Source organism: Myotis daubentonii, chromosome 8, assembly GCF_963259705.1.
Source record: "Myotis daubentonii chromosome 8, mMyoDau2.1, whole genome shotgun sequence".
Classification (NCBI taxonomy): domain Eukaryota; kingdom Metazoa; phylum Chordata; class Mammalia; order Chiroptera; family Vespertilionidae; genus Myotis; species Myotis daubentonii.
The window spans coordinates 73,145,820-73,173,349 of record NC_081847.1 but is presented as its reverse complement, the minus strand read 5'-3'; the positions used below and the strand labels follow the sequence as shown (position 1 = coordinate 73,173,349).

The 27,530-nt window shown below is 41.1% G+C and overlaps 1 protein-coding gene across 2 annotated transcripts in view; it reads right to left on the bottom strand.

The window, feature by feature from the left end:
• Positions 1–13,861, bottom strand: part of CHD6 (chromodomain helicase DNA binding protein 6) — a 185,468-nt gene extending 171,607 nt beyond the window's left edge. The window contains exon 1 of one of the 2 annotated variants that reach the window (XM_059707058.1): positions 13,671–13,861. The gene's annotated coding sequence lies outside the window, so the exon portion shown is untranslated. The remainder of the gene's footprint in view (positions 1–13,670) is intronic. The other variant, XM_059707057.1, reaches the window with a different exon arrangement.
• Positions 13,862–27,530: the final 13,669 nt, after the last annotated feature.

Genomic DNA, 27,530 nt, shown 5'->3' with positions numbered 1-27,530 from the left:
TACTTCATAACTGTAATTTTGCTACTGTTATGAATCGTAATGTAAATATCTGATATGCAGGATGTATTTTCATTGTTACAAATTGAACATAATTAAAGCATAGTGATTAATCACAAAAACAATATGTAATTATATATGTGTTTTCCAATGGTCTTAGGCGACCCCTGTGAAAGGGTCGTTCGACCCCCAAAGGGGTCGCAACCCATGATTGAGAACCGCTGCACTAGAACATAAGCTCCATGAGAGCAAGAACTTCCTTTTGTTTGTTGTCTGTCCTTGGGTTTAATATCAGTGCCTAGCACCAATATATATTTGCTGAAAGGGTAAATGAACATATTTATTATAGGCTTCTGCTCTAATGCTCCCTTTCACCTAGGAAGACAACCTCAGTCTCCACACATCGAAATCCTGCCTATCCTCCCAAATATCCTCCCAAACGCTAACAAATGTCCTATCTGACTCTAAGGCTTTCTGACTCCCCAACTCTCCTTTTCTGAACTCCCTTTATCATTCTTGTCTTATAACACTTTTACAGACTACATTTAATAGCAAAATTATTTGTGTACAAGTATATCTTATCTCCCCCTTTATAATGTAAATTCTTTGAGGGCAAGCTCTAGGTCATCCCCCCCCTCCCCCCACCTTCAGCTTCCAGGCTTCCAGAGCATAGTGTCTTGTAGAGTTTTTCAGTAATCCCTGTTGAATAAAAGGAAAAATTAAATTAAAGGTGATTTTAAACCTTTAATATTGTCATATTAACATCAGAAAGATTAAGATCAATAATGACCTATCTCCGTTCATCATGGTTCTATAGTACCTGATTCTTTAAAATATCCAACACTTAAAAAAATAAATAAAATAAAATATGCAACACCTATACCATATTATAATGAATGTGTCAGGTATATTCCAAGGCTTTACATAAGTGAACTCATTTAATCCTCAAAACAACCATATGAGATAGGTATTATTATTTATCTCCATTTTGCAGAAGAGCAAACTTAGACATAGAGACGTTCACACAGCCAATTAAGTGGCAGAGCAAAGATTCAAACCCAGGTCTGGTTGCAGAATTCATGCATTTAACCACTAGTTGTAATGCCTTCATGATTGTTGGGTAGCCTCCTATTCATAAAGCTAAAGGCGGCCTTCTGAGAAATTTACTTAGAATATCAGAGATGTGAAGATATTTAAGGCAAAAAAGTACCCTCATCACATGAAAGATGGAATTCCAGAGGACAGTAAAAGTAGTAACAGGTAATATAAAAGGAATGGAGATCTTTGCAGTATAAGATTGGGAAAGACAAGTGCTAATAAGAGACAATCACCCTTGAGACTGAAACTTTAAGGGCATCTGAAGGAAGGGATGAAACAGAGGTAAGTGTAAGCTTTGGCATGAAGTTATCATGGGCAGAGTTCATAGTCTGTATATAATAGTGGGTATTGAGATAGCACAGCATAGAGAATGACAGCAAACTCTAGTGCTTAAGAATGTAGGGCTAACACTGCCTGGGTTACTAGTTCTGCAATTACAGACAACTTAATTCCTGTCTTATTTACTCAACTGTTGAATGGGCTTAGTATCAGCACTTAGCCATGAGCATAACCAATAATCATATACATTCATCAGGATGGCTTGGCTATGTGCAGTTAAAACTCCATTTTAAAAACTCAGTGGCACCCTGGCTGATATGCTCAGCGGTTAGAGCTTTAGCACCACGCACTGAAGGGTTGCAGGTTTGATTTCTGATCAAGAGCATGTACTGGGCTGCAGTTTCGATCCCTGGCCCTGGTCAGGGTGCACACAGAGTGGTAACCAATTGATGTCTCTCTCTCACATCGATGTTTCTCTCTCTGTCTCTCCCTCCTTCTCTCTCTCTCTCTCTCCCCTCCCTCACTTCACTCTCTCTAAAACTCAATGGAAAGAAATACTTGGGATGAGGATTAACAAAAACCTTAGTGCAGCGGTTCTCAACCTGTGGGTCGCGACCCCTTTGGCGGTCGAACGACCCTTTCACAGGGGTCGCCTAAGACCATCCTGCATATCAGATATTTACATTACGATTCATAACAGTAGCAACATTACAGTTATGAAGTAGCAATGAAAATAATTTTATGGTTGGGTCACAACATGAGGAACTGTATTTAAAGGGCCAGAAGGTTGAGAACCACTGCCTTGGTGGTTTAAAGCACTGGCTTACTTGCTTACATTACATAACCATTGCAGATTTCTTTCAGAAAAAAAAAGGTATCTGCCTCAAAGTGTCTCACATCATTTCCACTCTGCTTTGGATATTGAAATTTGAGTGGAAATGATGTCCAAAGCAGTCACACAGCCATGCTCAACTTCAAGGTGATGGACAAATGCAGTCTGACAATGTACCTAGAAGAAAGAGAATATTGGTGAATGGTCCTAATGACGACCACATCATGAAAGCACCGACAACCATACCTGGCATAGCTGCTATTATTATTATTATCATGATTATTGAGGGGGTCTGGGAAAAAACTATTCTAATAACCCTAAGTCATAAAGCTGTGCAGATGTGAAAAAATCTATCATGCATGTTATTTGTAATAAAGCAAAGGTCAATTTCACCATGATGTCATAGAGAGACATGCCAAAAGTTTCTAGTAGGCAAAACATAGTAAACAGAGCTACCAAGAGGGAAGGACATGCCAAAATGTTCCTAGTAAACAAGAGTTACCAAAATAGTACCACTCATTCTTACTCATTTAAGACATGAAAAATTTCATTAATAATTATCTTTATTTTATTTTTAAGAACATAAAAAAGGATTATGTAGATTTTCACATATTTATTTCTAATCTCAGAACACTCCTCCCCCATATTTTCCCCAAAAGTTCTTAAGGGAAATTCTTCTATATGAGTTTTCAGGACCCTAACCATCAGTTAGGGAAAGAGTCGAATTCTAATCCTGACTTGGCCATAAAGCAACTCATGGCATCAAAAAATATTTACATGACTAGGACTCTGTGCATCATTCATAATTGGACTAGATGGCCTCTGAAGTCCCTTCCCACTCTACTCTTCTGCAATTCTGAGAAGCTAGAAAGAGGCTTTGATATAGAAGAACCTAGTTAATATGCTGAATTGTGTGAAACCTGATAATGCTTAAATCTTGAACCAGAAATAACTGCCACGACCACACCTATAATGGCGGCAACAAAACTTTTTTTCAAGAGTGAACATGGAAGAAAGTCAGAGTATCCAAGGAGAGTCCTGCTAGCATGAAATGTTGCAGTCAGAGCACAGAGGAGTGAATAGAGTCTATCGTGTATAAATAAGGAGACTGATACTGGGGAATGGCTTATGAAATCCATCTTCTAGTAACATCTCATACCACATTCCAGCCACAGCTATGGGAACCAGTGACAGTGATGGGTACAAACTTGAAGCAAGGAACTTCCAAACCTTCTAAGCTTAGGATCTGTCAACTATCAGATTTCAAACCCAACAGGTCGGGTTTTCCAAGCCCGTAAGACCCCAACACAATAATCCAAATATATGCCTAGAAACCCTTGGGAGAAAGTCAAACAAAAGAGCCCAAAGCATGTTACAAAACAATAAGGCCCCAATCAGTGATAATTGTGTCATTTTCGATTAAACAGAAGCCTCTGCCCAGACAACCATGTCTGAGCATATAAGACTATCATTACAACAAAGCAACAGACACTGCTGCATTAATAATTCTGCTATTCCTGCAGCCCTATCCATGATCTTTAAGAAGCCTTCCGATCCCAACATTCTGTAAGTATATAGAGCACATTGGGATCCCTTACTGCCTCTCATGCTTCAAGAGTCACTGCCTAAGTGACTAACAATCTCCTGCTTGAAAACCTAAAGCCTGGCAAATATATTTAATAAAATTATGGTATGATTAGAAAGATTCATCTTATTATGCCTGAACAGAATCTTAAAAAGCTAAGATTCCACATGTGGATCTTCATTTTCCATTCTTTTTTCCTTTTTAATCCTCTCCTGAGGAGTGAGGACATTTTTCCACTAATTTTTATAGAGTGGAACAGGGGGGGTTGGGGGACAGGGGGAGAGAGGGAGAGGGGGAGAGAGAGAGAGAGAGAGAGAGAGAGAGAGAGAGAGAGAGAGAGAGACATCAATGTGAGACACATCAATTGGCTGCCACCCACACACGCCCCCATTGTGGATGGGGATCAAACCTACAACCCAGGTAGGTACATGCCCTTGAGGGGGAATCAAACGGGTGACCCTCTGGTGCACAGGCCAACATGCTAAACAGCGAGTTATGCTGGCCAGCGCTTCATTTATTTCTATGGCCATGTTTCATTCTACTTGTCAATCACAAAATAATTTCCAATTTTGAAATGGATATTGAACAATATGTTGGAATCATTGTTACCCTTGATTTTTAAGAGTTTAAAAACTGAATTACAGGAAGATGGGGCTGGAGGCAGGGAAGCATAAACAACCCTGAATGAGTAAAAAAAAAAACCAAAAACCTTTCTTTTAATGAATCAATTTTTAAATATTTGGGGACAATCTTTCTAGGGAGCCTTCAAGAATATTATTAAAAACAAAGATTACTTTTATAAACTGAAAAACCATCCTCTAAGTAAGTTGAAAAACCAGAAATACTTTACATAGAAAAATCTCCATTAACTAAAGACATGAGAACCCTCAATAACCAGTGTTTTATATTGAGAACTGAAAAATACAGTATTGCCTTTAACAGCTGCCTGTCTTAAATCTTTATACGAAAGAAAAAAAGCTTCAGAAATCATGTTGAAAGACATCATGCACGTTAGTCACAGCCATGAAGGGTCACTGGAACAGCTTTGCTATTTGCAAAACCTTACAAGGCACAGATCTAAATTTATTTTTTGATCCTACTATTTTCTTAACATCAGATCAACTTTCAGATAAAAATAAATAGGTAAATATAAATGGGTATACAGTGCCAAATTTTACTAAATGATTTGCTTAGTCTCATTTTAGGCTAAAGAGTAGTCTTGTCCTATAATGTATTTTCCTTTCTAAATGAAGAAAAAAATTCTACTTCCCCCACCCCTAGAAAAGGTTGTGAGGCAGCGAAAGGGTCTAGAGAGTTTTGCTGTCAAATGCCAATGCCACTAGCCATATGTGTCTATTTAAATTAAATTAACTAATAGTAAATAAAATTTAAAATTCTGTCCCTCACTCATACTACCCACCTTTTGAGGGCTCAGAAACTACATGTAACTAACAGGCCACACACAGACATAGGACATGTTCCATCACATCATGAAGTTCTGCTGGACAGTGCTGATCTAGAACACTTTTGCAAATTTTAATGTGCACAAAAATCACCAGGACAGCTTGTTATAACACAAATTACTGGGTCCCCAGTCAAGGTAGTTTATTTCAGTCAGTCTGGGATTGGGGCCAAAAATTTCCATGTCTAACAAGCTCCAAGTTAATACTAATGTTGCCTATCATCTTGAGTAGTGTACTCTAATGAAGGACTAGTTTTTGCTTTTTCCCAATCCATTGTGGACCAATACTTTAAAATACTAGAAAAATGAATTACCAGAAAAAAATATTTTTTAAACAAGGACTACACTATAAACTTACATTCTTTATTATTAGATTCAACAGAAAAATTCTTTTTCTAAAAACTGCTACAAAAGCATCTAAATCAGTGGTTCTCAACCTTCCTAATGCTGCAACCCTTTAACACAGTTCCTCATGTTGTGGTAATCCTCAAACATAAGATTATTTTCGTTGCTACTTCATAACTGTAATTTTGCTACTGTTATGAATTGTAATGTAAATATCTGATATGCTATATGTGTTTTCCAATGGTCGCGACCCACAGGTTGAGAACCGCTGATCTAAATGCTTCCTTTCAAGTTCTGGACTTACCCATCATAGACAGGTCACAAACAGTCCATAGACCTGCACAGATCTGCGGACTAACTTTGAGTAGCCCACACCTAAGAGGGCTTATTTTACATTTTTACAATAATCTTTCTGGAGCTGGTCATTAATGGTATCTTTCATACCCTCTATCATTTCCTCAGTGGATTTTTACAACTCAAGGCACAACTGTTAATGCCATTATGCAGAATACCCTTGAGGCCCTTAAAATGACACTATTCAGGGTTCGCTTATAGAAGCAATCTGATGGCATCATCAGTTATAATGTGATCCAAGTCTATCACATGGTAAAACATGCATGATGGCTTGACTTTTTCATGCTAACCCATGGTTGAATTTAGGCTGCTAACACTGCAAGAGGTGTTATGCCAAAATACACAATGAACTTTAATAAAATCCCTGTTAAATTATGTAAAATTGCTTTCAGTCAATAAAATCTGAATCTAGTTTATCAGAATAGTCTTGCAAAAGATTTCTTAGCGTACTGATGGTTTCCCTGAAGCCAAAATGAAGAGTCCAGGTACACTTCTTTACCAGGTACACTTCAGGAAGGAACTGCCTGACACTTAGGTGATTTCCCCAATTTACTATCAAGTCAAACAGATTTTTCAACTTCTGGTCTAGCCCCACAAATGGACTTTTATGAAAATCTTCAGGGTAACTTTAAGTTCAACCACTTCCTAGAGACACTAATCTTAGGATTTTCTTGTCCCTCTAGAATTTTGCTTTGCCAATTTGCTTGACTTTTAATTAAGTAAATTATAAAATAAGGTTCAGAGAACTTTTAATATGTGATCCTTTTTCCTATAGTAACAGCTAGTTCAATAGAACTTGACAGATATGCATGTAAAATAAGGTTATACACGCAACTAGACTTTATATTAAGATAAATTCCACTTAAAATGCACATTAAAATAAAAGTTGCTGGAGGGATGGGGGTGGGAGGGGTAATGGGAGGAAAAGAGACAAATGCAATACTTTCAACAATAACAATAAAGATTTACTTAAAAAAAGAAGTTGCAAAGTATCTCATACAAAGTCTGGAGAACACAAAAATGGAGGGATTCTTTTTAATTGCTCCTCTTACAGTGTATGAAAGAAAACTCTTTTCCTTCCAACATATTGAATAAAGAGTAACAGAATGAATAAAAAATAGTACTCAAAGTAAGAAAATGTCAGGAGCTTCTGCCATGGCCACCCCTCCAGTCCCATCTGCAGAGGCAGATGGCTGAAACTGAGGCCCAGGACCCTCTAAGACTGTCTTGCAATTGCCCTCATGCCTCCCGCTTCAACCTTTCCACATCAGGCTGCATGGGCAAGAGTGTGGAACAGCTTCCTAAGTATAACAAGGCAAGGGAGAATTCTGGGGAGGATCCTTGTCTGGATGCTGCCAGGAGGGTTGCAAAAGTATTTCCCCAAGCCCAGGCCAACTGATACAGACTGAGACTGCAGGTCCTGCTAAAGGGGAAAAAAGAAGTCAGGCTCCAGGCAAAACACTATGGTCACACAAAACCAATGTTCTGAGATAACCTAAGTCAATGATCCTTATTGTTTTTGCATGTGAGTGAGAAGAGATGGGGGAGAGACAGGAGAGTAGGAGTCACAAACCCCTCTAAGATCCTAAAAAGCAAAGATTCTCTTCACATAAAAGTGCACACACAAACAAAATTTTGCATACCATTTAGGGGAGTTCACAGACCAAAGACACTCTAGGGTTCCATGAAGCCCAGGATAAAAAGTCTCAATCTAAAAAGGTAAGAACTAAAGGTCAATGTTACCACAGTAGCTAAACCTTCTTTTAACCTGAAGCCTGATCTTTTTACATAAAGAATCTTTGAATAAAAAGAATAGAGATTCCAAAAATAAAATATCTTGGTCACATGGTATACAAGATAATCCAAAGCATATTAAAAATTTTGAGATCCCTGGCTGGTGTGGCTTAGTTAGTTGAAGTGTCATCCCGTATACCAAAAGATGGTGGATTTGGCTCCCAGTCAGGGCACATAACCAGGTTGCAGGTTCAATCCATGTTTCTCTCACTTACACTCAATGATATTCTCTCTCTCTCTCTCTCTCTCTCTCTCTCTCTCTCTCTCTCTCTCTCTCCCTTCCTCACTCTAAAATCAGTAATATGTATCCTATATAATAAAAGCCCAGAGACCAAAACAGCAGAATGACCAGAATGACTGCAGCCCCTCGCTCCAGCCGGCCCTGCCCCCCAGCGGGAATCCCCACTCTGATCAGGGGGGTGGCCAGTCTGCAAACCGCCTATGGCCCTGATCGCAGGGCAGGCCTAGGGACCTTACCCACACACGATTTCATGCACTAGGCCTCTAGTATATATATAAATTTACTGAGAAAATACTATATTAGATCAATGAATACTCTCCATAGAATTTTAATAAAGGAGCAGAAAAATTAAAGACTCTCTTTACTTATTTAGAAAGTTCAAATATGTGTCCATCACTTTGTAGTTGTTTCAATTCATTTCCTGAAGTTACCTTAAAATTCTACTTTCCAGTTTTCTTGAAATTTTCAAATACTGTCTTATGTCTTGGTATGTTCTCTTCTGAAATAACTAGCAGATAAAAGCACAATGGGAGTCTATTGAAAAATTAGTAGTTTCCTTGCTAAAAATTTTAAGTCCTCCATCATGACTATAAAGAAAAAAGATTTATCAATTTTTTTTAAATCCTCAAAATAGGAGTTATTTATGTCATATATACTATCAAAGATTCTAAAAGTCCCAATAATGGCAAGTGACGTAAGGAATAAATTTAGGATGATGTAAAGAATCACTATTAAAAACTATAGAAACAACTAATACAGGTACTATGAGCAAAAATAAATATTTTTCTCTGCATTTTATGCAAATAAATTAGTTCAGAAATGAGAACAGGGATGGATATTAAATAATCATTTTACTGCCTTTGGGAGTTTTATATAAGTAACAATTTTTCATGGGGGTATCAATGCCTCCACACAATGAACTAAAGAATATATTGGCAAGGGAAAAGTGACTGCACTCTCCTTTTGCATTTCATGGTTATTACTGTACCAGCTATGCCTGAACTCCTAAGTCCTAGGAAGACCATTCCTACAATGTAGAGACAAGGGGAGAAAAGGGTGTCCACACTATATTCCAATATGCCTTTCCAGTGACAAATTCTTTAAATGAAAAAAAATGGATGTGTGCATAGAAGAACGAAGACAAGGTGTGTTACTTTACCTAGCACCATACCACTAAAACATGACAGACTCACCAAGTGGCCTTGAAAACAGGAATAGTTTTTCATCTCTAGTCCCAATACCTGGCTGAGTGTTCAACACACACCAGGTAATCATTCAATGCTCCTTTTTTTGCTTCCTTTACAATTATGCCACATTCTTCTGCAAACAAAAATGTTCTCTAGGGAACAGATATCTAAGCCCTAGCTATTATTTTATGTATTTCAAAGAGTTTTCAATATACAGTAGCCCCTCTTTATCCACGGTTTCACTTTCTATGGTTTCAAGTTACCCACAGTCAATCATAGTCCAAAATATGAAAGAGAAAATTCCGGAAATAAACAATTCGTAAGTCTACATTGCGCACCCTTCCGAGTAGTATAATAAAAATTTCACACCATTCTGCTCTGTCCCACCAGGATATGAATCATCCCTTTGTCCAGCCTATCCATGCTCTATACACTATCCACCTGTTAGTCACTTAGTAGCCATCTGAGTTATCAGAGACACTGTCTTGGTATCGCAGTACTTGTGTTCAAGTAACTCTTATACCTCATAGTAGCCTAACACTGTTGCAATGCTTACATCGTTCAACTCACTTCCTCAGATCATACAGGCATTAAATCATCACATCATCAAAAGGGTTAGTATAGTACAATAAGATATTTTGAGAGAGACTACATTACTACAGTATATTGCTATAATTGTTCTATTTTATTTTTGTTGTTCATCTCTTACCGCACCAATTTTATAAATTCAATCACCACAGGTATGTATGTATAGGAAAAAACATAGTATAGTTGATTCGTGAACAATACAGATTTGGATGGCGCTGTTTCAGACACAGATTTTTTTCAGACTCTATTTGTATTTTCTCTTAGGATTTTCTTATTAACATCTTTTCTCGAGATTACTTTATTGTAAGAATACAGTATATAATACATATAGCATACAAAATATGTGTTATTAGACTGTTTATGTTATCACTAAGGCTTCCGGTCAACAGTAGGCTATTAGTTAAGTTATTGGGGAGTCAAAGTTATATGTGGATTTTCAACTGCATAGATGTTCAGCACCCCTAACCCCCATGTTGTTCAAGGGTCAACTGTACATACAGGGTTTGGTACTATTTTTGGTTTCAGGCATCCACTGGGGGTCTTGGAATATAGCCATCTGGATATAGGGGGACTACCATTGTAACTTGGTACTAGAGAATTCAGGCAAGTACCATGAAATTCACTGTAGCTCTTCCACAAAATTAAACTAAAGCTTTGTATGAGGAATGACAGTATAAAGAGAACCACTAAATATTTATTAAAAATAAAACTATTTTAAGCCTTGCTATACTGGGGAAGAAGAGGGAAGGAGAGAATAGTCAGTCACCTCAATTGATTTGGATACCGTCACTATCCTAATTGCTATCATTGTCATATACCAAAGATATTTTTCCAGGTAGAAGAATCCTTGAATCCTAAAACCTGTTTGAAAGGATTCAGAACATGAGTGGTCCACTGTGACTCCATTTGGTCATAACTAATACAAAGTCTTTCCATAAAAGTTGAAAAATAAGCCTGAGGATGTGAAACCAGTTTCCCTCCTGGTTTAACACAGGAAGACATAACCATAAACTCTGCTTGGGTTCAAGAAAACCAAAAAACTCCTTTGAAGCTTCTATAAATCAGAGACTTCCAAGACACAGTAGCCCAAGGGCCTGTCTTTCTGATAGGTTTCCTGTAATATAATGGCAACAGTCACAAATGAGATCTAGTTTCTAAAGCGATATAATTCTACTTCAGAATTTCTTTGGTATTTAAAATAGTTATAAAAAAAGTAAATTACAAAATACAAAAAACTAACAGCCAAAGGATTTTCCAGGAATGCAGTGGTGTTAGTCATGGCTTCCCCATTTCACTCAGAACTGGCCTTTCAACTTCTTGTGTGGTTCGCATGAAGTATTATACTGAAGAGTTCAGAGAACTCCAGCTCTACTAATAATAAATTATAAAAATAATTATAAAGAGAATATTAACAAGTTGTGGTAAAAGTGATCACACTGAAAGAGTTTTCAGTGCTATAACAACAAAAGAGCTAAATGTAAAAAGCAAAGAAATAACTGCAGTATAGAAGATGTGACTCCAGGCAGACTGTGATACCACGATAAGACACAATTAATTTCACAAAAGGTCTAGATTTACTTGCCATAGCCAGACTACAGAAGGAACAGTATCATAGTCTAGTCAGGGGTGGGCAAACTTTTTGACTAGAGGGCCACAATGGGTTCTTAAACTGGACCGGAGGGCCGGAACAAAAGCATGGATGGAGTGTTTGTGTGAACTAATATAAATTCAAAGTAAACATCATTACATAAAACGGTATGGTCTTTTTTTTTTTTAGTTTTATTCATTTCAAACGGGCCAAATCCGGCCCTCGGGCCATAGTTTGCCCACGGCTGGATAAGGGAGATTCCAAAGTTAGCAAAACGGAGGGGGGTAAATTATAGAGGATAGCTTTTAATAGTCCATTAATAAAAAAAAAAAATGTTTAAATAACTCATCATAATTCATCTCGGAAATTATCCCGGTACAGAAAGCAGTCCAAAACTAATAATTTTATCACTCCACATTTTCCCAGGCCTGCGGTTACAGTCATGCATGGCTTATATGAAACCACCTGTTCTGGTTGGCATAAACCATGTTACTTGACGATTCATGCCTAATCATGTTATCACACATGAATCTCAAACCGCCTTTCTATCGACAGAGAGCCACAAAGTTCACCAAAACTCTCTCCCTGAGTTTGCCAACCTGATCTTCCAATTTGGCTTACCAACAAACTCTGTGGTGTCATGCAGTTAATGAGTACACATCCGCAATAAGAAAGACAACTCAGCCTCAGGACCACAGAATGGTTCCTGTCCGGACTTTTCTAAGGGCCACAAATGTATCCCTACCAAGTATGTCAAAATTTGGGGCCTACTAGGATGGTATTCCTCTACAGTTTTTGAGAAACAATAAAATTTCAGGCAATAGTGCAGACATTCAGCCCTGACCGGTTTGGCTCAGTGGATAGAGCGTCGGCCTGCGGACTCAGGGGTCCCAGGTTCGATTCTGGTCGAGGGCATGTACCTTGGTTGCGGGCACATCCCCAGTGGGGGGCGTGCAAGAGGCAGCTGATCGATGTTTCTCTCTCATCGATGTTTCTGACTCTCTATCCCTCTCCCCTCCTCTCTGTAAAAAATCAATAAAATATATTTTTTTAAAAAAATAGTGCAGACATTCTAAAAATTATTTAAAAAAAAAAAAGTATGTATTTTCTCTGTTCATGGACCTGTTTATACCGGAAACGGGTAGTCTTGGGGGAGGGAGAGAATAATGCCCACACACAGCCCCACAGATGCCTGGAGATGCCAAGGACTCGCTAAAATCCTTGGCCAGATTACTAATGGTACATAAACCCTAATTTGGAGCACATGGGCCTACAAGTTCAAAACTGAATTATACTGCCTTATTAGATCCCACACTATCAAAACCACAGTCCCATCAGTCATAACTGGAACTAGGAATACTTTATGTACACAAATATAAGTGCCTGCTTATGTATTTTTAATTGGATCAAATAAAACGGGAGCTGCAAACAAACTCAAATTTCAATTATCTCACTAGTGAGGGGATTTCCTAATAGCATCTTTTTAAAAACCAAGTCGCTGGCAAAGCTCTGCACATCTGACAGGCACGTCCCTGGAAATTTGGGAGCAACAGACTCCGTTACTTCTCAACAGCGAAGGAAATAAATACCCTGAAGAGGACAGATGCCTGTTTTTGAAAGCTCAAACATGCAATCTAATAAAGCATAAAACTTGGCTGCGGGGTTGCTGGGCACCTCCAGGGTGCCAATTTTGGGGGCGAGTGCGCGCTAGTGCGTAAGAAGGGGACGGAGGAGTGCGCGCTCGGAGGACACGCGGGGGCCCCCGCCCCCTCCCGGAGCAGCAGCCTGGCACCAGCCCACCCTTCTCCACCCCTGCAAACAGACGCAAGACGCCAATAGAGCAACTTCTCCGCGGGGGCGGCCGCGGAATAGCGGTCACCCCCGCCAAGACGCGGCGCGGCCGGGTTGGGGGGTCACTCCTCGACCTGTCCCGAGGGGTCCTCCACACGCCCCGCCCCCGCCCGTCAGGCCTAGGGCCGGGGGCTGCCCGGACCCCCGCCCCTCCGCGCAGCCCGCAGCAACGCGCTCCCAAGGACGGCCGCCCTCCCGAGCGCGGCCAGAGCGCGAGCGGGAGCGAGGCGCGGCAGTGGCCGACCCCTCTCTTCAGGCCTCAGGCCGCCGCCTGCCCTCCGCCAGGCAGCCCGCCGCTGGCCCAGCTCGGACCCGGCCCGACCGGGCCTCGACGCCACTGCAGCCCCTCATCCCGACTCCATTCATAGGAACACCCCAGCCCGGCCAGCGGGGCGGGGCCGGGGACCCGCGGACAAGGCCGGCCCCCCGAGGCCGGGGAGAAAAATAAAAAGTTAAGAGAAGAACTTACCTAAAATGGCTCCTGCAGCAGCCAAAATACAAACAGCTATTATTTGGTGAAGTTTAGCTCAGACACCCTGCAAGGACACCCTAACCCGGCTCGGGCCCGCCTTCCTTGCCACATCATTGGGCTTCGCCAGCCCAAAACATAGAGTCATTGGTCAGTCTGGCTGCCGCTCAGGTAGAAGCCCATTTCAAGCTTGCTTGCAGGGGCGAGTGATGGGCTCGCTCCATTGTGCTCATATTTGCATGGATGTGAGCGCGGCGCTGATTGGCCAGCGCTGGGACCGCCCCGCCCCCTGCCTCGTGCCCCCCGCCTTGGAGACGCCGCTGCGCGCGGCCCCGCCCCCCGGGACTGAGTGGAGGGGCCACGGGGGGCGGGGCGGGGCCGGGGTCCTGGGGGCTTTGCGGGTCGGGGCGGGGTCTGTAGACAGCAGGCAGGGGGCGGGGACCTGGAGAGCGCGCGAGCTGGGCCGGGGTTCAGCCCGCAGGTGGAGGTCTCGCAGGTAGCCGGCTAGCCATCTGGAAGACCTGGGCCTGGCGTCTCCGGGTATGGGAAAGGATGTGACTGGAGTCCCGCGACCGAGAGATTCCGCTGGGGCCGAGGTCCCGCAGACAGAATCCAGGAGAGGCGAGGGTCCCGCAGGGCAAGAAAAGAAGGTGCCAAAAAGCTAAGCGAATAGCCAAGGAAATCTATGCTCTGTCTCCAGCCACATCTTCCGTCTCTCCAGAGCTTGGCTCCCTGACATTCGACCTGCTTCTTCCCAAGGCCCTCGCACACCCCGGGAGTTTTCCAGGCCTGGGGGTCCTGTAGCGCTTTGGATATACCTGCGTAAAAGCAGGTGTCTGCGCTATGGTGTATATATTTTCAGGCCTCTCTCCCGCACCATCCTTGTAGCATCCTCAAGGACAGGGCCCAGCATAGGGCAGAGATTCAACTAATTGCTTAAAATTTTTTCATTCGTTCATTAGTAGCTAATTTTTTAGTGCCCACCAAATGCCAGGCATTGATCTAAGACAGGGGATACAGCGGTCAATAGGACAAAGCCCGCAGGGAATAGGCAAGCTAATAGGAAAGAAAGACAATAAATACAAGGGGCAGGCAGTGATAAATGCTCTGGAGAAAATATATGGAGGCAGGGAAGGATGGGGAGTTTGCCCTGACTTGCTGAGTATGGCATCCCATGAATGCCCCCCTGCTAGGACCTTGTGAATCATCTGACCCCTCACTCTCTGCCTGTCCCCACCATGGGTGTTTTCTTAGCGCGCGCGCGCACACACACACACACACACACACACACACACAATTGGATTCTGCCTGGCCAGTGTGGCTCAGTGGTTGAGCATCAATCCATGCACCAAGAGGTCACCATTTCAATTCCTGGTCAGGGCACATGCTCGGGTTGTGGACTCACTCCCCAGTTGGGTAGCCGATCAATGTTTCTCTCTCATGGATGTTTCTATCTCTCCCTCTCCTTTCCTCTTTCTATAACCAATAAAAACATTTTTTTTAAAAAAGGTTGGATTCTAACTGCAGAGGCTCATTTTTACCTTCATTAAAGTATCAGTGACCTGAGTCCTGATGATTTCAAGAGGAGTTTCAGATAAACATAATTTGCCTTTGTCAGGGGTAGCTATAACGCTTTAGCAGAGCCTTACTGCATCCCCTGAGAGAGGATATTTTTAGTGTCTTTGAAACCCCCAGGGTTCCTGTGGTTTTCAGCCTGTGGTCTTAACTCTCTTCTGAGGACCACTTCTCTTCTTGGCAGATACCAGAAAGTTCACCAGTTTTAAAATACAGAGATAGCAGCCCCCTGCTACCTGTCTACCTCACCTGTGTACATGTCTGTCTCTCACTTGACTCCAGGCTGGTAAAGAAGGCTCATGGTACTTCCTTCCTCCTCTTTCTTCCTTAAACAAATATTAAGCACCAACTGTGTTCCAGGTATTGTTCCAGACGCAAGGGATACAACATTAAATAAGGCCAACAACATCCCTATCCTCAGGGAACCCATAAACTAGTTGAGGACAAGATAGAGATTTACACATGGATCCTGTGGACCTCCAATCCTGCCAAGCTGTTGGTGAGTGAGTGTGCAGAGAGCAGCTTGTCCCCTGCCCCCTACCCCCTGCCTCATGGGACAAGGAACTTGCTCTCCTGATCCAGCTGCTACTGGGGCTAAGGCGGGACCAGGCAACTGATAGCCACAGCCTCTTCACTTTGACACCAGGATCAAGGGGTCTAAAAGTCTCAAGAGTGATCATGGGGCTCAGCTTTGTGCACTTCAGTTTCTGGAAAGGGGATGGGTGCAAAGTTATATTAGAGATAGACTTGAATCCTATATGGATGTTCTACATAGCCCTCTCTTTGCACACAAAAGATGGGATCCAGACAGAGGAAGCACCGTATACATATGCCAACGCATAGAAGCAAGAGACAGCATTGGGAGGTGTGGGAGCAGGAGGGAGGGGGGAGATAGACTTGTCAATAATTCCTGTTCTTAAACTTGAGTAAAGTTAGTAGCATGTAATAAGTTAAACACACACAGAGACACAATATGTCACTAAATAAATCAGGAGGAGTACATGATCGATTCACAAATAAATGGAACAGGTATAAGCAATGGAAAGATCTGGAAGCTGCACTCAGGAGAGGCAGCAGACTTGACCTTCAAAGAGTCAGGTTTGCAGGACTGTGCAGGATTAATGGACTCTGTCCCTTAAAATACTTCCACAGCTTCCAGGGACCTGTGGCTAGGCACTGGAAGGGAAACAGACAGCTCAGGGGCTTTTAGCTATACCCATTCATGGAGATGATTTAGCCTGGATTCACCAGAATGCACCATCTGGTTCTATTGGTCAGATGTGAAAGGCAAAAGGAATAAGACAGGGTGGTTATTCATCTGGTCTCCACTAAGTGTGGCTGGTTGCTTCTACTCCACGGATTACCCTCTGAGAAGCCACATAAAATGAGTCTCAGTATAGCCTGTGGGAGGGGGAAGAGAAGGAAATTTATCCACCTGCTCATCTCCCATTGGCTAAAAGATTTACTCCAGTTGTGCACAAATAAGCACCAAGTGGGGTTCTGTGGCATCCCAAAACTCAGGGCTGTGAGTTAAAGCATTATCAGGGTACAGCTGCAAATCAGATGGAGGCCATGCAGAACTGGGTCCCACAGCAACTGCTGGAACAAGAGATGGTTGACACTAGGGGCTCTGAAGGTCTGTTATGGGGTGACACCAGTAACGCACAACTTTCTGTGTTATATAGTATGTCCACATTTACAAAATCCCCAGAAAAGCAAATCCTTAAGAGCTCTGAAGTGAAGCCACAGAGGGCTTCCAGCAGTTCTGGAACATTCTCATAGTAACTCCATAAACACAAGTGCATTCTACCTTCCTGCCTCCGTTCACTTGTCTGTTTCCTCCATTCGATGGTGAGCTTCTTTATTGTTTTTATTTATGTATCTGTGGCAGAGAAAAGGCTATTTTCATCAGCCCATTTCATTTTCCTCATAGGCTCATAGCAAAACTACATTTCTCAGTAATCAGTCAGGCCCATGTGACTGAGCTCTGGGTAATGAAATTTAGACAGAAGTGATAGATATATCCCATTTCTGGGCATCCCCTAAGACCTCCTGTGTTATCCTCAAGCTCCCCTCCATTCCTTATTAGCTGGCCAGATGCAAAGATATTTCTGGGAAGTACCATCCCAGAAAATGGCAATGGAGTGAGTCTGGGTCCCTGACTGACTGCATGAAGCAGAACCTCTGTGCTTCCCTGCCGTAGACTGTGCTGTGAGGGAGAAATAAAGTGTCATGGTGTCCAGTCACTGAAATATGAAGGTTGTTGGTCACAGCTGTTAGCACACTGACTAATACAGTACTTGCCTGACTCCATTTAATTCTGTGCCCCTGCTCCGGCCGGTATGTTCAGTGGTTAGAGCAACAGCCTGTAAGCCAGAGGGTCAAGGGTTTGATTCCCAGGCAAGGGCACATACCTGGTTTGCAGGTTCCTTCCAGTGCCTGCAGGAGGCAACCAACTGATGTGTCTCTCTCACATTGATGTCTCTCTCTCTCTCTCTCTCTCCTTTCTTCCTTCCCCCCTCTCTTCTACTCTCTCTAAAAATCAATGGGAAAAATATCCTAGCTCCTGGGGTGAGGATTAAAAAATAATAATAAAAAATCTGTGTCCCTCAGGGGCAGGGATCATGTTTATATGGCTTTGTAACCCAAGTATTTATATGATGCCTGACGTATAGTAGTAGGCACTGCTCAAGGTATACATGGGTATGAATGAGCTGATACTTGAATCTGATCCTAAAGGATCAGTGGTAGAATGTCAAACAAGGTAGCAGGTTGAAAGTGGTGTATTCAGAGGCTCATGGCATGTGAAGAGCAGAGAGACTTGGGAGAACATACATTGTTCTCAATAGTGCAAATGATTGATGGTGTGAGAGGGAAATGGCTAGGATGAGGCTACAGAGGAGGGCCAGATCACAAAAGGTCTTATTCATTATGGAAGGAGTTTGAACTATATCCTACAGGAATCACTCAAGGATTTTAAGCAGGGATATGATATCAAGTTTATGTTTAAGAAAAATATTTTTAGCAGCATAGAAGAAGGATGAATTAAAAAGGAGAAAGCAAAAATATGGATTTTTTTAAAGCAGCATTTCCCTTTGCCCCATATCATTCCATAAGATGCTCCATTGAAAGAGGTTTTGGGGTCAAGTTGGCTTGGTAAATTGCACATACTCCAGCTCTTTCCTATTGTTGCTCAGTAGTATATTTAAAAACTCTGAGAATTAATGAAATCTGTTAAACTTTAACATAATAGTTCTCAAAATTATTTGACCATAGACCCCCCCCCCCTTTTCATTTAATACTGATATTAGGATTAGATTAGCCTACATATAATAGAAAAAGAACAAGGATATAAGACTGAGGTCTATTTTTTTTGCCTTGTATTAAAGAAAACTGGGAAGCAGGTAGTCCAAGAGTGGTATGGCAGCTCTGTGGTATTGTGAGCAGTCCAGGCTTTGGTAATTTTGCTCTTCCATCCTTAGCTTTCCTTTCAATGGTCCAAGATGGCTACTGGAGCACCAGTCCACATGTCCTTGGAAGGAAAACTGGAAAGGAAAAATGGAAAAAGTGGAGCTGACTCATGTTCCTTAAACTGCCTTCCTGTAAATACTACACATCACTTCTGCTTAGATCTCATTGGCCAGAACTTGGTCACATGACCACACCAAGCTGCAAAGGGAGCTGGGAAATATGGTATTTTTATTGGCTAGATGACAAGTTAAAAATTGAGGCTCTAAAAAAAAAAGTGAAGTTCTGTCACTAAAGAGATTCAATTGTTCTCTGGCACAATTTCCCACAGAACATAAGTTAGGATAAAATAAATAAGGAGATTACTTTTTTAAAAAAACATTTGTAACAGCTTTATTGAGGTATAATTCATCTGCCATACAATTCATTTATTGCAAATGTACAGTTTGGTGATTTTTTAGTAAGTTTATATAGTTGTGCAACCATCACTCAGTTTTAGGACATTTTCATCACCTCCAAAAATTCTTTTTTTAAATTATTTTTTCCAGTATACAAAATAAATCTATTACCAGATTGTAGATACAAAATAATTAGCCATTATATGCAATACACATTAATATTTCAAGAAAAATGTTTTTAAATACAATATTACATGCAATAAATATTAATATTTTAAGAAAAAATATTTTAAACATATTACCGAAACTGTACTAACATAGTATAATATCACAAAAGTTGTAAGAAATATTAAAAATCTGCAAGTAACAGGATTACTTCTATTATATTCTAAAATATTTTTCCTCTGGCTCTATTTTTGTTCATCAGTTTATGTCCATTATATTTCACAAATGAGTGAGATCATGTGATATTTCTTTCTCCGACTGAATTCTCTTCTTCCCATTTGTAGTCAATCCCCATTCCTGCCCGAGGCTTTGACAATCATTGATCTGCTTTCTTCTCTGTAAGTTTTGTCCTCTCTAGAAGTTTCATATATACAGAGTAATAGAATATATAGTCATTTGTGTCTGGATTATTTCATTTAATGCAGTATCTTTGTGGTTCAATCATATTGTAGAGCGTACTGTCAGTTCCTTCTTTTTTATTGCTGAATGGTCTTCCATTGTGTGGATATGCCACCTTTGTTTATCCACTCAACAACTGATGGACATCTGGATTGTTTTACTTTGGAACTACATTCTATGTACCGGTCTTTGTGTGGACATATGTTTTCATTTCTCTTGGGTAGATACCTAAAGAAATTGATGTTTAAAATTGAGCACATTTATTGAAAGGATTTTTATTTAATGGCTATGACTGACAGGGTGCTAGGAATACATGGTGAATAAAATTCAGCACAAACTCAGCCCTCATGGAGTTAGCAGTCTATGGAGGAGACAGGCATTAGTCAAATAATCATTCAAACAAATATAAAACCTCACAGCAGTAAGTGTTATAAAGGAGGGGCACATGGTGCTGTGAGCGCCTATGCTAGAAGGATCAGCCTTGGTCAAGGTCAGGAAAGCTGCTCATGAGCTGAAATCTGAAATATGATATGAGTTCATATCACCCCAATGAATTTTGCCCTTCAAATTAATATCTTATGAGGCTATACACTTATTTCTAATAATGCTGCCCTGGCAAACAATTCTCAGCCAGTTTATTAGTGTGCTGGTCTCAGGCCTATTTGTCCTCAGTACTTTTGTTTTAACCTCTCTGTCTCATTTCCTGATTAGACCATGACTCATATAACAAACCATGTAAGAAAATGAGCTACAACCCTTTAGAATCACATCTCACTTGTTGCCAAAAATGAAATTCCCCTGCTCCATCATGGACCTTATTCCCCAGAGCTGGTGGAGAGGGGTTCATGAAGTTTGCAAAAATAAACTTACAGATGTAAAAGAAGAAGAGTGGACAAAACTGGATAAGAATAGTGAAACCCACAGGCTTCGGAACCTGAGAAATCTGGTTCAAATCCCAGCTCTACCACTAGTGACCTTAGGTAAGTCACTTAACTTACAGTTTCTTGATTCCAATAATGAGGTTGTTATGTGGATTAAGTGATTCATACAAACTACTTAGCACATGGTAACTGCTCAACAAATTGCTATTTACTGCGTTATTATTACATCCTTTCCTCTGGCTCCCATTTCCTCATGTTCTGTGTGGATCTCCTTCTTGTTGACTTGTTCTTTTTGAAACATATTAATGCCATTAACTTGACTAAAGTCAGTCTCTGCTCTTCCTGTCTTTGGTTGGAGAGACCTGTCTTTTAGAGTGCCTTCTGCTGATATATGGCTTCCATCCCTTATGTATTAATCTGACTGATTTAACTCGCAAAGACCTGCAGAGCTCTCCCACCCATGTATAGCACTACCACAATTTTGATCTTTTAAAATCTGAGATACTGTCAGTAGCTATGATTTATGGAAAGTCACCCCTCAAATGTTCTTGGGCAGGACTTATTTATTTTTTTTAAATGTATTTTTTTACAAAGAGGAGGGGAGCGGGATAGAGAGTTAGAAACATCGATGAGAGAGAAACATCAATCAGCTGCCTCCTGCACATTCCCTACTGGGGATGTGCCTGCAACCAAGGTACATGCCCTTGACTGGAATCAAACCTAGGACCCTTCAGTCCGCAGGCCGACACTCTATCCACTGAGCCAAACCGGTTAGGGCTTGGGCAGGACTTTTTTTAAAAATCACTGGTTGTTCTGCTCTGAAACAGCTCCATAAATCCCTCATTTTCACTCAGCAGTGTACTTTCCTGCAGAGACACACAATTTTAGCCATAAAAACTTGCATAAGCTGAGGCTTTTTATCAAGCCTCAAGTTGCTGTAGAATCCTTTTCCTTATGCACAATTCTACCATCAGCATTATTGAACAATTTAGAGGGGCTACCATCTGCAAATTGACAATAGAAGCAGCAGTGTTGTGCTCTGGTCAGTGTGACTCAATTGGTTGGAGTGTTGTCCCATGTACCAGAGGTTCCTGGTCAGGGCACATACCCAGGTTTCTGGTTTGACCCCCCGTCAGGGCGCATGGGAGGGGGGCAATCAATCTATGATTCTCTCTCACATCAATGTTTCTCCCTCTCTCTCCCTCTCCCTTCCTCTCTCTTTAAAATCAATTAAAAAATAAAAAGAAGCAATGCTTTTTTACACTCTAGGAATAAAGCACTTTTTAAAATTAATTAGTTAGTTTCCATGTTTTTCCGAAGGTAAGGATGGTCACTATATTTCAAGATAGGCCTCCATGATCTCATCTCCACGTGCTGGGATTCAAACCCTTATAATGTTCCTCCTATAATGAATAGTGCCAACTAGGAATGGCTTGCAGTGTGAAACCTATTTGCTATCTCTTGACATTGACTTTCTAGATGTAGTCATTTCACCTGTAAAATGGGGATAATGCCTGTCTAGACAATGTCTCCGGGGTTGTTATTAAAGTCAAATGAGATCTAGCATGTGAAAAAGCTTTGGCATAAACCCAAGAATTATTGTTGAGGATTTCAGGTGTAGCGTTTTATACAAAGGACATCAAAGTATAAACCCATTGTGTGTAATTTGGCCAGAGCCCATAGTCATAAAACAGTGGTCTCATGTTGAAATGTCAGTTCTTTCAAGATCTTTTGACCCAGAGCCCTAGAATCTTCCATCTGCTAAATGGAGTGACATCTTCCCAGACCAGACTGCCGATCAGACATAGAGTATTGCCTGGGCACTGGCCCTTTCCATTCATTTCTGAAATATTCATTTTGCCACGGCTCTGATAGTAGCACACTTTCCATTAAATCTTTCTTGAATGGTTTTGAAAAAGTGTAGACCAAGCATGTCAAACTCAATGGGCCAAATAAACAAGGTTTAAGTTTATGTGGGCCACACAAAAAATAAAAGCTTCAATTTTCCTAGAAACGCAGGTTTATTTCGATAGAGACATGCTGAATACAAAGGGCTGAAATAAATGAGTAATTGTTATCATAAAATAGAACATTTTAATAAAAATTAATATTTTTTTCTTGAACATTAACTTACCAGACACTGAATAACTGCACAAATTAATAAGCATAAAGCAAATAAACCTATTTTTCTTGTTCTCCGAAAGCGAAATATTTCCTGGCCTAATTGCGCACACCAAACAAGTCAGTCCAAGACTAATGATGTGGCAATCAGCTGCTAAAATATTCGCTGCTAGTATTAGTGGAGAGAAATGGTGCGCCTGCACGTAAGGCGTGTAAGGGAAATGAATGCAACACGATTATAGTAATCAGACATTAGCGAATGTTGTATTTTGTTATTAATAACTAGTGGCCTGGTGCACCAATTCATGCACATTGAAAAGAAATTAATTAGAAGAAATATTTTAATATCGCTATTTGCCCTTTCTCTATAATAAAAGTGTCAACCAAATTCACGATTGACAATGACAGATCAAAACACACACATGAGATTGGCACCACTGAGAGATTTATATCTATCACCCATGCGTGAGTCAATGTTTATTTTTAAATTGCCAGTGCATGTCATATGTACTGGACGGTCAGTTGAACGGTCAGACGGATGTATGGTCGGATATATATATACTAGAGGCCTGGTGCATAGGATTCATGCACTGGTGTGTGGGGCATGGCCTGTAGGGATTGGCCCGCTGTGGGAGCACTGCTCATCCCGGTCTGCCCAGCAGCTGTGGACCCACCCTCTGAGTGGCTGCTCCCTGGTCTGGCATCTTCCATGGAGCCAGAGCACTCACCTCTCCAGGGAACCCAGTTGGGGCCGGGCCCAGGGACAATAGCACTGAGAGGCAGCGGAATAGGCCTCAGTCCCGTAGGGGACACAAACCCGCCTCTGGCCTCCAGGGTCAGCTCTTCAAGCCCGGCAGCAGCAGCGCTGCATAGCCTGTGGGTGTCCGGAGGAGGCAGCAGAGAGCGAGGAGGAGGAGCCTGGGGCAAGGAGACAACAATCACAGCCCAGGTTCTTGCCCATCAGCCTGGGGTTCATGGCGGGAGCAGCTGCTCATCCCAGTCAGCTGAGTGGCGCTCCCACTGTGGTAGCACATTGACCACCAAAGGGCAGCTCCTGCATTGAGTGTCTGACCCATGGTGGTCAGTGTGTGTCATAGCAACTGGTCAACCAGTCATTCTGGTCGTTCTGTTCTGTTGCTGGGTTTTTATTATATAGGATAGATTATGTATAACAGGATATTGTAAAAATTAAGTTATGAAATTTTTATTAAAACATATCTTACATACTGTTATATTGGCTGGGCTGCAAAAATATTCATTGTGGGCCGCATGCGGCCTAAGGGCCATGAGTTTGACATGCTTGGTGTAGACTGTACCCTCAAAGGGTCACTTTGAGCTCCATTATGAAGTGCCAGCACTTCTGCTCACCCAAGTGAATGGTATCTGCAGGAGAGGAGCTGGGCTACCAAGACTTGCCCAAACAATTTCATTCCAGTTTGAACTTGTGCCCATATGGATTCTTGACCTTAAAACTCTACAGGAACCCAGCAGTCATTTAGTCATGATTGTCAGTGATCATGTTTTGACATAGCCAGTCATGAGCTAAATGGCAAGTAACTTGTCATGGATCATATATAAAGTACCATAGTCCAAAAGACTTGCCTTTTAAAAAATAAATAAATGGGAGCATATATTATTATAATACTGTCACTTGTGTTCATTTGTATTCTAATACACTCTCATGAATAATAGAGCAGAGGATGGCATTTTAGCTGGGCCTTGGGACTGTCACACATCCCACAGTCTACCTTACCTCTGCCTCAGCTTGCGGTGAAAGATCATTACCAGTTCTGACAACTATACATTATGGTAGTGATTTTATAGTTATTGCCACAATTAATTATTTTGCTTCAGTAGCATGTGGTTTCTCACATACTACTGAAAGTCTACAGGAAAAACAAACCTTGTTAAAAATAAAGTTAACCACATTTACTTAATTTTTTCCTTATGTAACAGCAATTTTAATGATTAAAAATTCTTTAATTTTTTTTTGTATTTTAAAAATGCTTTTATGACCATTGTACCACAAATATTTTTAGTATTATTTTTCTTACTTCCCTGGGGGGGAAAATCAACCTAGATTGTGTGGAGTATGGGTCTCACCCAAACCTCCTCATTGGAGGGTTGGGGGGTGGAGCAGGAAAAACATTGAGACAGAGTTATAATCCAGTACCTCCCCTACACACATATTCACATGTGTTAGAGTTGTTTGTTCTTTTCACTTCTTCTGGGCATAACCAGGAGAAGGGCAGATCAGGACCAACACTGGCAGGGCTCTGTAAACTAAGTAAAATTCCAGGAAGACCCATTGGCATGCAGCCAGTAACACAGTGCCACAGGCAAAACTGAGTCAGGGTTAGGAGCCAGGGGCTTCAAGTCATTTGGCATAAAAATGGTGGCTGAGAACAAATGACAAAGATCCAGGTAGAAAGACCTGTTTTGGTAAATAGGTGTGTGTGTGTGTGTGTGTGTGTGTGTGTGTGTGTGTACGCGCATGTATGTGTTAGGGGTCTTAAAAGGGTACTGTTTAGTTAATAAAAGCTCAAAGTCGAGATAGATAAGGGTAGCTCATAAATGATTAGATGAATAGTTAAATGGATATATAAATTGATGCATGAATGGATAAATGGGTATAATGAAATTAGAATTGATGGTTGATATGACAGATGAGTGGATGGTGTGCAAGAGAATGATTAGTTGGATGAATGGATAAATAAACGGATGGATGGATGGATAGTAGATAGATAGATAGATAGATAGATAGATAGACAGACAGACAGATAGATAGATAGATAGATAGATAGATAGATAGATAGAGAGATGAATGGACAATCAAACTGATGGATTGATGGATGGACACAAAGATGAACTAATGAATGAATGGATCAATGTATAAATGGATGGATGATATGGTAGGCAGAATAATCGTCCCCCAAAATGTCTTAATCCTTGAAATTTGTGGATATGTTCGATAACATGGCAAAGGGGAATTAAGCTTACTAATCAGCTGACCTTGAGATGAGGAGATTATCTTGGATTATCTAATTGGACCCAATGTAATCACAAGTATCCTTATAAGAGAAAACAGAAGGAACAGTAAGAGATTTGAAGATGCTATACTGCCGGTTTTAAAGTTGGAGGGAGGAGCCTTGAGACCAGGAATGCAGGTGGTTCTAGGAGCTGGGAAAGGCAAGGAAACAGATTCTCTTCTAAAGCCTCCAGAAGGACTGCAGCTCTACCAACATTTTAATTTTAATTCTTAAGACCCATTTTGGACTTCTGAACTCTAGAACTAAGGTTGTCATTGGCCACTGCAGCAATAGAAATGGATGAATACATCAGTGGGTAAGTGAATGGAAGATGAGTAAGTACCTGGATGATTCAATGGGTGAGTGATAAATGGATAAATACATAGGTAGATGGGTAGATGAACAGATGTATGGGAGGATAGGTGAATAGAAACATGAATAAATGGTTGGTTGGTGGTAGGGGGGATAAAAGAAAATGTGTTTCTCCACTCATAATGCTTCTCACACCAAATGTGTAGTTTTCCCTCACTTTAAATAATTCTGATACTAACTTCCTAGGGTTGACATACACCCCACAAGTTAAGGGCTCATCCCCACTAGACTGCCCTCCACTTCAGATACCAATCACAAGTAGTAAGTTTCCAGGTTACCCACACTTCTGTCCAATTTCGATAAATCGGGGCTTCCCATAACCCTCTCCTTTGAGTTTGATAATTTGCTATAACAGCTCACAGAATTCAGAGAAATGCTGTACTTATATTTACAAGTTTATTATAAAGTATGTTATAAAGTCTACAAATGAACAGTCAGATGGAGAGGTACACAGGGTGAGGTCTAGAAGGGTCCTAAGCATAAGAGCTTTTGTCCTGGTGGATTTCGGGGTGCACCACCTCCCAGTACATGGATGCATTCCCCAATCCAGACCTTCTCCAAACCCCACAGTTTAGAGATTTTTAAAAAATATTTTTATTGATTTCAGAAAGGAAGGGAAAGGGTGAGAGAGATAGAAACATCAATGATGAGAGAGAATCACTGATCCTGCAACCTGGGCATGTGCCCTGACCGGGAATCGAACCTCTGACCTTTTGTTCATAGGTCAATGCCCAACCACTGAGCCACGCTGGTGGGGCCATAGTTTAGAGATTGTTATGTAAGTTTCAGCACATAAGCATGATTGATTATTAACTCCATCTCCAGTTCTTCTCCCCTCCCCAGAGATGGGCGCAGGTAGAGCTAGAAATTCCGAGCTTCTAATCATGGCTTGATCTTTCTGGTAACCAGCCCCCATATGGAAGCTATTCAGGAGCCCACCAAGAAGCCTCTCCTTAGGACAAAAGATATTCTTATCACCCAGGAAATTCCAAGAGACTTAGGAGCTCTGTGTAAGACACACTATCACCTCACCACTCAGAAAATTACAAGGGTTTTAGGAGGTCTGTGTCAGAAACTGGGGGTAGAGACCAAACATATATTTCTTATTATGTCACAGAGAGATAGATAAATGAATAAATAGATACATGAATGGATAAATTAATAGATGGACACATGGGTAAATGAATGGGTAAATAGGTGGGTGGAGGATGAACAGATAAGTGGATATATAAACACATGGAGAGATAGAATATGGTAGATACTTAGATAGATAAATGGTTTTCTGGTGAGTGGGTGGACAATACATGGATTAGTATCTTATGCTTAAAGACAGAAGCACTACCTTTAACCAGAAATGTGGATGTTGGCCAGTAGGGAAGTTTCCAATTAGAA